Genomic DNA, 13,655 nt, shown 5'->3' on the forward strand with positions numbered 1-13,655 from the left:
TGTGGAAACTATGGGCGATAGGTGTAATAGCTATGTACCACCATATCCATTGGAAAGCTGTATCGTGCTACAGCAAACATCAGCAAAAAGAACTGGAACACAAGGAAGACAAAGGTAAGTCCGTGATGCATGCATTGTACGGTGAAAAGACACATTTCTGGCATCAAGCAGTGGAAAAATCAAGCCTGTAGCTTTCTGCATTGAATTATATATGCTTGGCTGAAAGCATCAGTTAGTTACTGTAGTTAGTCATTAGAAATATCAGATAATTTTTATTAAATCCATAAAAAACTTGTTTGAAAGATTTTAAGTCAGTCTGAAGGTACTCTGCCTTCTTTTGATATGGTATAGACGGGTTCAACAGTTTAAAAAAGTATAAACAAACAAGTATATTAAGTAAAAATTAGGAATTTTAAGTTCGATTAGGGATCATTGAAAAAAAGCAGGGAAACAAGGGAGGTCACCTCTATACACCTGCAAATATACTAGTGGACATTTAATATCCCTAATTCATTCATGGGTGGTATAAACTGAATTAGGGATTAAAAGTCTATTAGTATATCTGCAGGTCTTTCTTGCTTCCCCACTTTTTTTCAATCAGTCTGCTTCCAGCGCTTGTAGCTGCTTGTAGAATTTCTTACCAAAAAAGAAAATCTGAGCAGTTGGATGAGCGAAGTAGTATCACAAGTACTCACAAACAGGGAGGAGGAGGGGGAGGAGTGGTGGGAAAGAGGTTAGACTTTAAAATGTTGGTATACCACGATTGAAGTACAGACACAAGATTACAGGGCTGTGCTGGCCTCTTAGCAGCTGATATGCAGCAAAAACCGCACAGAAAATGTTTGTCCAACCATACAATTCCATCCACGTCCTTCATAAGGCCAGAAACTGCCATTAGAGCTTGCCACACCATCCAGAAAAGATGTTGTTAAACCACCTTTAGTAGTTTGAGTAATGCTGGGAGTCAAAACTAATAGACTGGTAGTGTAACTATTCACTGGTGGTGTAACTATCTACCGGTGGTGTAACTATCCACCGGTGGTGTAACTATCCACCGGTGGTGTAACTATCCACTGGTAGTGTTAGTTTGATTTTTCCTGATGTGCGATTTGAATCAGTTTTGTAAAATTTGGTCAGAAATATTTTTGGGGCATCTCAACATGTACACACTACAATAAATCAAAATTCGAAAATCACACAATCACTCAGACCAATAATCTCCTAGGTTTCATTTCTATTGGTGCAAGTACATACATTTAAGACATTTTAGACACTTAAAATTAGAACACCTCTCTAATCTAATAAGAACACTCAACACTGACCAAGGTGATCCTCTACTTCACAAATTACACAGATACATGTACACACATTTATCACACTAGTACACACAACATACTCCTGATGTGAGGATGATGTCACTATTAACAGTGTGATTGCAGAATTAGGGGGTGGGGGCTAGTGAAGTGGGTGGAACTTGCAGAGTTGAAGTCATCAGACTCATAGATCTGTACATTGAACATGTAGAACAGTAGACCATACAAGGCTGGTCCCAGTACCTCGTATACCAGTCAGAATTCCCAACACCACTCCTGTGGGGAAGAATTGAAACCCGCAATGAAATGTTATAGTGGAAATGAAAACCACAATCAAAAATATTTAATACAAAATAAATACCACAATTATGACTTGTTATTAGGGACACTCTAAAAGATCCATAAAGTACTATAGTAACAGTGAATTGTGTCTGTAGATGACATACCTGTCAGGTTGATATAATTAGTGGACCCGGGACTTGTGGGGACCTACCTACACTTGTAATTTAATTCACATATCAATGTTTCTAGTGACCAGTCGTTCATGATCAAATCAGTTGTAGTGCCACACACAATCTCCAATTACAATCACCTTTACTCTGAAATATTGATTTAAAGGATCTGGACTGCTTAGCAAAGGCCACTTAAACTTCACACTTTAGCCACACAAAGTATTAATAGATTATAACAAGTCACTGGGTCTGTTCCTCCAAACATGTGGTGTGCAGTGTTGGGAGTAACACATTATGCAATAATTATGTTTTTTGTGGTACCAAAGCAATATAACGAAATATGCTATAAAAAATGGTAATATAACTCACGTTACTATACTAACACAACGAAGTAACAAAGCCTACTGAATGAAGCTTCTTCACCAGCTTCTTGCTTATAACCAAGATTTGCACATTGTCCAACAACGCAATCATGTCACATGATAAGGGGTAGTTTCACACGTGACAGCTTAAGGCTGTGGACACAAAGTAATATGACATGTAAAATTATTATAGTTACTTTATTTTATGGGTAATATATAACTGTAACTAAATAGTTCAGTTGAAAGTAATATGTAATCCCCCCAAAAACACCTTTGCTGTAAAAAAAAGGCACATCCAAGAAACTACAAGTATCTGTAACCCCATGTAAAAATGGATTAGCTGTAGAAAAACACTCCATGAAATTAATGGGTAACTGAAAGAGCTGATATCTAGAGCGGCCAAGAATCAATAATGTTACTACAACTGACTACGATTACCAAAGAATACCTTGGCTGTAAAACAGGCAAATAAAAGTAACTGGCAACCAAAACAGCTGATATCTGCAGTGGCCAAAAATAAAAGTTAAGTTAATACAACTTACTACAATTATTAACTTGCAACATTGAATTTTAATCATTTAACTGTGTTCTATACATTCACCCTTGCTACATCCTATATTAATTCTTTGTAACTCTAATTGGCTGGTAATTTGGCTGAATAGTCAGAGTAACGAAAAAAAGGCGGCCAAATTACCAGCCAATTAGAGTTGCAAAGAATTAATTTAGGATGTAGCAAGGGTGAATGTATAGAACACAGTTAAATGATTAAGATTCAATGTTGCAAGTTAATAATTGTACTAAGTTGTATCAACTTAACTTTTATTCTTGGCCGCTTCAGATAGCAGCTGTTTTGGTTGCCAGTTATTTTAATTTGCCTGTTTTACAGCCAAGATATTCTTTTGTGATCATAGTCAGTTGTAGTAACATTATTGATTCTTGGCCGCTCTAGATATCAGCTCTTTCAGTTACCCATTAATTTCATGGAGTGTTTTTCTACAGCTTATCTGTTTTTACATGGGGTTACAGATACTTGTAGTTTCTTGGACGTGCCTTTTTTTACAGCAAAGGTGTTTTTGGGGGGGATATCACTAATTTTTGTCAGTTATAGACCCAATGTTCAAGCCATGGGGGGTATATGATGAATTCTTCCTTGTAGAAGTGTTGCAACCAAACAGAAATCTGCTGACAAGTTGTGAGCACATAACATACATTCCTATAGTAGCTGTTAATTTTTTTTATTAGGACAAGGGCCAGTGGAAATTAGTGGTCATGCCAAGTAATGGCTACAGTCAGGGTTACCAAAGATGTGTATAAAGCACTTGTTTGCAATGCATGCTTTTCTAGGTGATCTTGGGGAATGCCACCATATTGAAATAGCAACTCTGAGATTGCATCTGGGATCTGGGAGTGTTTTTAGACAGAGATGTAAATATTCAGCTATATTGTTCAATGACTGTTCTATTAGAGTTTTTATTGCCCAACTGTTCTATTATAGTATTTATTGCTTGACTGTTCTATTGGAGTATATCAATCATTCTGTACTTATCAATGAATAAAACCTGCAATGGCCACTGCCATGGTGTCCTGAGGACAACTTATCAACTTGGTTTGCCACTCGTAGAGCTAGATGCTTTGCTAAGGGTTATGAAAGAGATCACAAACATCATACTATTATTTTTATTTCATTACATACAAACACACACTTATATCATACACAAGCACAAGGCGCACACAAAATGTGCAAACACTATACACACATATTCACAAACATACACCACATATTGGTTGTACTCAAGTTAATATCACATCTCTTGTGAAATGCTCTTGTAGGTGAGATGGTAGTGCCCTTACTTGGGGCTAAAAAGTTCTTGCAGAAAAGAAAATTGTGTTGTAGATTCTGTTTAGTGCCGATTAATTACACATGTCACTCCATAGTTAAGCCATGAGGATATCCAAGCAAGTGTCTTTGGAGTTGCAACCAATGCTCCAGGTTACATAGGAAAACCTTTTACGTACTTAGCAATACACTTACATGGTTAACAGTAAAGGGCTAGTTAGATTGAATTCGGCAGTAGCATTGACTGAACTATTGCATAACCATTGTGAGCTACTTTAACTACGTGATCATTATTCTATTGTAATAGGTGACTGCTCTATTCGAGTATCTCACTCTCAACTTAGAGATCATCTGCTCTAAAATTGCTTCAATAATTTTCAATTCCATTAACAAATCATTGTGCTCAAAATTATTCAGGCATTTGTAATAACTAGACAGATGTTTATAACATCATGGGGCGAGAATGAAGTAGTTTAATTTGTGTGTGTGATTTACTGATTTTATATGGGTATCATAGTAGCCAGTTATATAATATTGATGTGCTTTGGTATTTTGTTGGTGGTGATCTGAATTGTGCGAAGAAGGATAATTTGATATGTGCTGAGACTAGTATTTAAATGGTAGTGGAAAACTGTGTGTAGCTATGACTAAGTGGAAACTGAAAGTAAGAATAGAAAGTTGGGAGGTCATTTAAATGGATTTTGGAAAGCATGTAATATACTGAATAAGGTGGAAATAGTTAACACTAAGTGTAGTAATTTAATGTTAATTGCTTAATGTAAATGGATTTTTAGAAGATAATTAACATACTCATATATATTATACAGGTTATACGTATATTATAGTGAGTATACATAACATCAAGAGATAATTTTTGTACAGCTAGTTATTTTATTTTTTTTTGATTAAAGTACTATGATATTGTTGTCATAGAAATGGAGCTGAGGGCGACTATGTTATAGTATGTGAGATGATAGGAGGTGATGGTGTGTTTTTATGTGTTAGAGATGGTGTTGTATCATGTGTTAACAAGGGTGGTGATGGTGTTGGACTATGTAAAATCTTAGGGGGAGATGGTGTGTTACTAGTTGAGATAGTGTGTTACTAGTTGAGATAGTTGATGTTGCCCCAGTAATATGTGTTAAGAAAGGTGGTAATGGTGTTGGACTGTGTAACATTATAGGAGGAGATGGTGTGTTGTACTGAAGATGGAATTGATGGATCATGTGACATTATAGGAAATGATGTAGTATTATGATATTATTTAGGGGAGATGGTGCTGTATCGTGTAGCATTATACGTGTTGTACAGTATGATGAGATGATATTGATGATTGATTGTTAGTGGCAGGTGTTGACTGTAATGTAAAGGTTTGTGAGTTTCCCTGATGTAAAGTGTGTAAACGTTGATGTTCAGAAAGTTGTTCTTGTAAACGTGTACTGTTAGAAATGTTGTATAAACGTACGTATGAAAATGGAGCAGCAAACAAAAGATCATTAAGTTGTCTAACTCTAGAACAAGCAACAAAAGTTAGGCCTGAGCAAAGTTCTTTGTTACCTACGTATGTGTATTACCACTTTATAAAGTTAGACCAGTTTGTGATGTGCTTTCCTGCTGTAAAGTGTGTAAACGTAAACATTGATCTTCAGAAAGTCGTTCTTGTAATCGTGTACTGTTAGAAATGTGTAGATATCCGTGTGTACTTGCTTGAAGGATGGCATCTCTTTGTTTGATAGCAATTGCAGCCCGTTTAGTTCTGTCCTTTTCTCTTCTCTTAGCTAATCTAGATTCCCTTTGCTGTGGGGATTCTCTTATTCTTCTATATCTTTCACACTCATTTCCTCTAAGCTGGTCTTCTCTGTTTATGATTACTCTCTGTGTTGTCAATGACGTAAGTACCTTATATGGATGATCAGTAAATGACACCGATTATTATCTTGTGTTATCAACGACGTACGTACCTTATATGGATGATTAGTAAATTACATTGATTATTCTCTGTGTTATCAACGACGTACGTGTACGTTTTCCGATCTTTGTTATAGTTTTTTTGCGCATGAACCATGCTACGAAAGTCCTGCTAGTGTGGGGCTCGCTCACGCTCACCCTAATTAGTAAGATTTGTTGGACATTTATGGGATTAGCTCATACTATTAATGGTCACCAAAAATGTACAATAAAATAGAATAAATAGATTTTGGTCAGTCAAATGATGAAATTGATTAGAAAATAGTTCACTACAATAATATCTACTATTTTATCACTACAAAAAAAAACATTTTATTCATGGTAGCTATTCCCCACTGCTCACCTGGGAAAGAAACATGAGTACTGACCAGCCTCTGGTAGGTAAGACAGGAACACCATCACACACAGTCTCAGTAGCTTCTTGTCCATACTGACCTTACAAAGTGACTAGAAGTGAAGAGAAGAATATATAGTATGGTGATGATACCTAGTGACTATTATTTGTTCTAAATACAAGTGTGCAGAAAAATTTGGAATTTTCAACTAGAGTAGGGACCATAGCACATCGATAAAAAGTACTGAAACAAGTTGGAGTAGTGCACAATATTAGTTCACAGCAAAACAATAAGAAGTGTTATATCCCTACTGTGCTAACTGGTGAACCCATGCATAACGCATCTGAAATGGCACTGTGCACCCCAATTATCGTCTGAAAAGTGAAGTATCCATTACGCTTTGTTGTCAGCTATGTTCAACCCATTACATAGCATTTCGAATCAAGAGCTGTTCAAAAAGCACCTCTGCAATCCACGCATACCGAAAGAAAGAAATAGTGCCGCGCGTCCCAGTTATATCAATTATCGTCTGAAAAGTGAAGTATTCATTACGCTTCATTGTCGGCTATGTTCAACCCGTTACACAGCAGTATGAATCAAGAACTGTTTGAAAAGCACCTATGATATCAAAATAGCCACTATGACAAATATGGACAATTTCCGTTACGAAGGGAAGCCATCACGTGCTATCACCAAATCGACACTTTTTGCTGTCAGCAAAGATGAATGGGACACAAAGGAGGACACTGGTAAGTCCATGAAGAATGCATTGTACGTACTGTGGTATGCCAAAAGGTACTTGTTGGGGGCCAAAGCAACATCAAACAGTGAAAAAATCAAGCCCGTAGCCTTAGCCATTATCAAGTTACGCTTGTCTGAAGGTATCAGTCAGTCAGTCAGATACTTACTTACTCAGTCAGTAGAAAATTCCATTAAACAAATTATTTTTAAAATTCCGTAGCAACTTGTTGAAACCTTTTCGGGTCAATCTGAAAGCTTGTTTGGGCTTAGTTTCTCCTAACCAATACTGCCTGATCGTCGTTAGAGGAAATTGAGGCTGTTTTCTTGGGTGACATTATTTTGTGGGCCACGCTTACTCCTTTGTGGTCCCTACTATATACTACCATTGTAGTGTATGATAGTCAGTCACAGGTGTTTCATTAATCTGTGAATCTATGTTTATCTTGTAGTATTGTTGAATGAATTTCTAGCCATATAGTGTCATGATAAGAGGTAACACTTATCCCTCCAAACATGTGGTGTGTGTAAACACTTTATTGTGAATAAATGGCTCGCTGGAGCCTTCAAAAATTCTGCAAATTAAAAACTTCGCACGCCTTTCTGCCTGTTGATCAAACTTCACTGACTACTTATATAGATGTACATATACAGAGTAATTGTGGGTTTTAGTTTTATTACTAATAGTTGTCCTGTCAACTACACAAACATTACCCACATTGTGACCTATAGTTCAGTACTTTTCCTTATACAAGTAAACAATATCACTTTCACTATATACTACTCAGCAAATGTGTAATTGATAAATATGTTGACCAATTATCGTTAAAACAGTCAAATTAAGAACATCAAATATTAATTTTTTAAAGTTTCTAAAGTAGTTTGGGTAGGTAAATGGTCCAAAGAATGATATCCCATACATAACATGTAACTGTAAAATAATTTTATTGTTTCCCTGAGCCAAACCGTCCACAAAAATAATCAAAAGTATTACCTGATTTTACTTGTAACAGTTAAGCATTCATGTAGCTAGCTATTGTAATACATTTAAAATAATGGTATGCAAAATAAGTTTTGATCCTTGAAGCATTAAAATCCACTAAGAGACTTGCTAGTTGATCTTTAAAATTGTTAGGGACCTGCTAGCAGAAAAAATCTCAGGCATTACAAATCTCACTTTTGATCATTGATTTGCCGTTCTCTCACACGCAGGCTAATAGCCCACAATAGTGACCAGTCACACACGTTTAACCACTCCATTAGCATGACTAAATAAACTTCATTATGGAAGCATACATTGATGCTACATTTGCTTCAATGAATGGAGAAGTCAAATGTCTAGAATCTTCTAAGCCTGTTTTGTCTTCAACTAAACAATAGATGGACTAAACAATACCTGTAGCATCACATTCTAAATGCTCTGTAACTTAAGTCGAGTGTTTTAGTAGCCCCTGCGCTTATCCTGTAGTGGGCACGTCCTTAAGTGAACAACAGGGATAACCAGTTTCTCGTGCACTATTGCACAGTTAGATGATGTAATCACATACTTTTGGAATCATTATGTCAATAACAAGCATTGTAGTTCAAAGTGATAATGGCACTACTGATAAAAAGGAGAGGGATCATGTAGGTTGGAGTGGCGTACTGCTACTTTTGTATGCCTCGAAACAGTTACCTCATACCCAGATGCGCATGCGCACTAGCTCAAATGCCAGAAAACCAGACTTAAAGATAAATATTACTTCAACTGTTAGCAATGTCATTGTGTTATCATAAACAGTGTTGTAAAACACACAATAATTATTTAAAGTCAAATTGGTTAGAAGTTGACAGTTTTATTACAAACAGCAATTATTAATCTCAGGGTATTCCCCACTGCTCACCTTCGTAAGGTAGAGAAAGAAACATGAGTACTGGCCAGCCTCTGGTAGGTAAGACAGGAACACCATCACACACAATCTCAGTAGCTTCTTGTCCATACTGACCTTACAAAGTGACTAGAAATGAAGAGAAGAATATATAGTATGGTGATGATACCGAGTGACTATTATACATTACACAACATTCATTGTTCTAAATATAGTCAGTCACAGGTGTTTCATTAATCTGTGAATCTTTGGTCACCTTGTAGTATTGTTGAATGAATTTCTAGCCATATATGGTAGTTTCACGATTGGAGGTATCACCTATTCCTCCAAACATGTGGCGTGTGTATTGATTAAACACTTTATTGTCAGTAAATGGCTCATTGGGGCCTTCAAAAATTATGAAACTGAAACAAAAGCCTAACTTTATTGGCAAATTGATCAATCCTACCTCACTGCTTATATAGATGTACATGTACAGAGTAATTGTGGGTTTTAGTTTTGATTACTAATAGTTGTCCTATGACCAAGTTACAACTACACAAACATTACCCACTTGGTAATAATAGCATATTGCAAGATTTCCTTCCAAAACACTCAAAATAGTTTAACCCTTTAAGGTTACGGGATAGTGAGCGACTGTCAAACAAAAAATTTATTACGTAATTAAGGCGGGCTTGGTGTTGTTGTGTTTTGTATCAGCTGGTAACAGGCTTAAATTGTTGGGAGAATAATAGCGTGCTGACTGGACAGGTACAAGGTACAAGAAAACACACGTAACAGTACAAGATAACATAGATACAACACACTTAGCAACTGGCGCACCTGTAAGCGCATGCGTAGTTTTGCTGACTAATGGCGATATTTTCCTGAACCAAAAATCAGGACTGTCAAACTAGTTGTTAACATTTTGTATAAACAGACTACTAGTCTGGCTTCTTGTCTAGGTCCTGACGGAGCCATTTGTTAGAAATAATGTTTCTAGTGCTTGTGATATCAATTTAAAAATTAATTTTGTGACAAGTGTCTTGCTTTAGGCCATATTGTAGTCATATTTCAGCAACTATACACATTATTCACAAATCCTCTTGTCAGTCCCTCACAAGTGATGTTCTTCAAACTTTAGAATTGTTCGTAAGTTCTCATGGTTCTTCATTGGTCTGATTTTTGGTTCACAGTTTTCACTGTTTGGCATGGGGACAACTCATGTTTGCATAACAACATTTGAATTCCATGTCGATTTATGAGAAGTTAAGAATACATAAATATTTGATAACAATACATTAAGAAAAATCAAACCCCTAATCATGAAAAATGATCGATAGTGTACATGTAGGGTTTACAGTATCCCGTAACCTTAAGCATTTTCTGACTACAACTACCAGGTTAAAATTAAGGATAGCTTTATATAGTATAGTAGCTAGCTAGTGGATTAAATACGTGATAGTACTTGTCACTTTAGAGGTTCTCTGTCATTACATACAAGAAAAAGTTGCATAACACATTTTCAAAGCAGAATACCAACTACAGTGTTATAACTGACTGCTCTATTAGAGTATCTATGTGCAGGGCCTTGAGGGCTATGAAAGTGTGTGTGTAGGATATGTACAGTAAGATGTGCTCTACTACACATCTATTTTATTGAAGATAGCATTGATACAGCTTCTACATATATTTAAACATGCAAATTTTGAAACCAGAAGGTAGTATCTTCTGTAAACTCACCTTGCTGGATCTGACAGTTTGTCAACAATATAATGTAATTAATGATTTATCACTTTCCAGCATACATAATAGCATTGCACCAACAATCAGTCAATAAAATCGGCATTAGGCCAATATTGGCTACTAGACGATTAAATTAAATTAAAGCCATCCACTGTGCTGTGTAGTATAATAATGTGGAGGGCTATACATCAGCATTGGAATAGACCAGTTGTACACAAGTGAAAAAATTTTTTAATTGCATTTGTGAAACCACTGTATGCTGTGGTTAGCTATTAAAATTTACAGAAACCATTGAGAAACAGACAACCATGGACACAAAATCCATTATCATGTAGAATCTAAAGAAGATATCCACAAGGTATGGTACATGAACAAGTATTAGAATCACCTGTAGTGTATCTGGGGTTGTTGAACATGCTGTTAGCATGTTAAACAGCATGTTAGCTAGTCATGGAAATTGTAGCATTATTTCTCCAATCAATTCACAACAAATACTATTGTTGTGATTAGCTAGCGTTCTTGAATGGTTTTTGGACTCTGAACTTACAAATACAACTATGGAAAGCCTTGTTTGGTAACATGTCTAACTTCTTGGCTCTATAACTCAGGCATCTTCCATCCTATTCACAGTGGGCAACCATGAAATGATAGAGAAATCACTGTGGTTTATATCCGTGAACAGATAATCGGAACATACCATACACTATCAGTTATCACCATTTTCCCAATGGCTTCAATACATTTTGACACATCCAGTTGTGCTGCAGTTAACGTGTTAATGAATTCTTTAGAGCTTGTGTGTAACTAGTCTATTATGTGTTGATGGTTTAGTAGTGACTACAAGCCATTCCCATAATAAACTGTCAGGTTTTAGGCCATACCCAAAGTTTTAGGTTTCTACATAGTACCAGCCACTTGTGTTTAGGTACTCACTAAATCATTAGAAAATTCTGTTAAATAATTCTGTAGCAACTTATTTTTGGCAACTCTAAAGACAATTTTGGGCTTGATTCTATCTAACTTAAACTATCAAGGTACCATGATGGTATTGTGAGGCTGATTAATATATTTCTAATGAGAAAGTGCAGACCTCCACAATCATTACTACACAGTACTACCACACTTTATGATTATTGAGTGGTTCAGACTATACAGCTACAGGCTATGTATTAGGATTCCCTTTTGTGTGGTCATTAACACTTCAAGTGCAGTGTTATTATATTTAAAATCTCTACATTTTAATGTCAGTCCGTTTTAGTACAAGTCAGTGTTACTTACTGACTTTACTATATCTGTTGTAAGATCAGATGTCTCAACCAACATAAAGAAAGGCCATGCAAGTGACAGGTATTTATGTAACACAATGAAATAAATGTTGCGTTGTGATAGACAATTATGGCACAAATGTTGATTGCTATGATACAAGCACCAAACCTTCCTCATCAGAAAGAACAGATGTGACCTGCTGAGCACAAACCTGGCTAGTTTGCATAATTCTGTTGTGAGATAAATATATGTTAATTCTTTACAATTGGATTCACCTCTCGTGAATATATCTGTTGTCACTTTGAGTTATGTTTGTATGTTGTGGTTAATTGTAACTTTATTGTCGCCATTTTAAGCTGCCTTCTCGCTTGAAAGCTTGGGTGGATATAAGCCAACGATGAATTCACCAGTTCATGGTGAACACAATGAGACAAGTCCCAATTTCATAGCTGTTATACTTGTGACATATGATTGATAGCCAAACTGAATGAGCGGCCGAGTGTCACTTTTAAGTTCTGTGTAACTTACTCAATTGTTTTGCTTTAATTTCCTCTTACGAATATATTGGTACAAGTACATTAAAAAGTTGGAATTTTTAACTAGAGTAGGGATCATAGCACATCAATAAAAAATACTGAAACAAGTTGGAGTAGTCAGTGATGTGCCCAGGTTTAGAAGAGTGGTGGCTACAAGCAGGGTTGGGTCCAGAAATGTAGTGTGGGCCTTAGCTTTGTATGTCAGAGGTGAATCTGTAGTGGTTGGTGGGTGGTAGTGGTGGCTATTTTATGTGAGTGGTGGTCAGTACCAACCACTGCAGGCATATCCCTGGTAGTGCATGATATTAAAACAATAAGAATTGTTATATCCCTACTGTGCCCTTCCTTGTAGTATCTTGAGCACAGTAGGGATAAAACACTTCTTATTGTTTTACTGTGATTTAATATCATGCGCTACTCCAACTTGTTTCAGTACTTTTTATAGATGTGCTATGGTCCCTAGTTGAAAATTCAAATTTCTTTGTGCACTTTCTTGTTAACTTTTTTTTGTAAAATGAAATTATTGTGACTGGTGAACCCACACATACCACATCAAAAGAAATAAATGGTGTCACACCCCAGCTATATCAATTATCGTCTGAAAAGTGAAGTATCCATTACACTTCGTTGTCAGCTATGTTCAACCCATTACACAGTATTACTGTTCGAAACGCACCTCAAAGTAGCTACTATGAAAACTACAGACAACTTCTGTTATGAAGGAAAGCCATCAGTGTTACTGCCAAATCGACACTTTTTGCTGTCAGAAAAGATGAATGGGGCACAAAGAAGGACATTGGTAAGTACATGAAAAATACATTGTACATACTGCGGTATGCCAAAAGGCACCTCTTGGGCTGAAGTGCAATCGAACAGTGAAAAAATTAAGCCCATAGCCTTAGTTATCGAATTACGCTTGTCTAAAGGAATCAGTCAGTCAGTCAGTCATTAGAAAATTCCACTTGATTTTTTTAAAATTTGTAGCTATATACTGAAAGCATTTCAGATCAATCTGAAAGCTTGTTTGGGCTTATAGTTTTACGGTTACCTAACACCTAACCAATATTGCCTCATTGTTGTCAGGGAAAAGTAAGGCTGGTTTTTGGGTGTTTTTAATGGGCCAAGCCCACTCCTTTGTGGTCCCTACTAGATAAATCCAACAGTTCTCAGATAAGGCTGAAATGTCAACACCAAGTCAATGAAGTTCAAGAAACTAGTCAGAGTTTTCACTCAGTACAAATCTGATCTCATTTGA

The 13,655-nt window shown here is 36.3% G+C and overlaps 1 protein-coding gene across 1 annotated transcript in view; it reads right to left on the minus strand.

Annotated features, from left to right (window-relative positions):
- LOC136255534 (uncharacterized) overlaps window positions 1-13,655 on the minus strand; it is a 98,642-nt gene that overhangs the window by 84,411 nt on the left and 576 nt on the right. Inside the window, exons 2-5 of the mRNA XM_066048326.1 lie at window positions 8,889-9,002; window positions 6,276-6,379; window positions 1,557-1,589; window positions 1,397-1,505 (exon numbers count right to left, since the gene is read on the minus strand). The gene's annotated coding sequence lies outside the window, so the exon portion shown is untranslated. The remainder of the gene's footprint in view (window positions 1-1,396; window positions 1,506-1,556; window positions 1,590-6,275; window positions 6,380-8,888; window positions 9,003-13,655) is intronic.

This window comes from Dysidea avara, chromosome 5 (genome assembly GCF_963678975.1).
Source record: "Dysidea avara chromosome 5, odDysAvar1.4, whole genome shotgun sequence".
NCBI classification, from domain to species: domain Eukaryota; kingdom Metazoa; phylum Porifera; class Demospongiae; order Dictyoceratida; family Dysideidae; genus Dysidea; species Dysidea avara.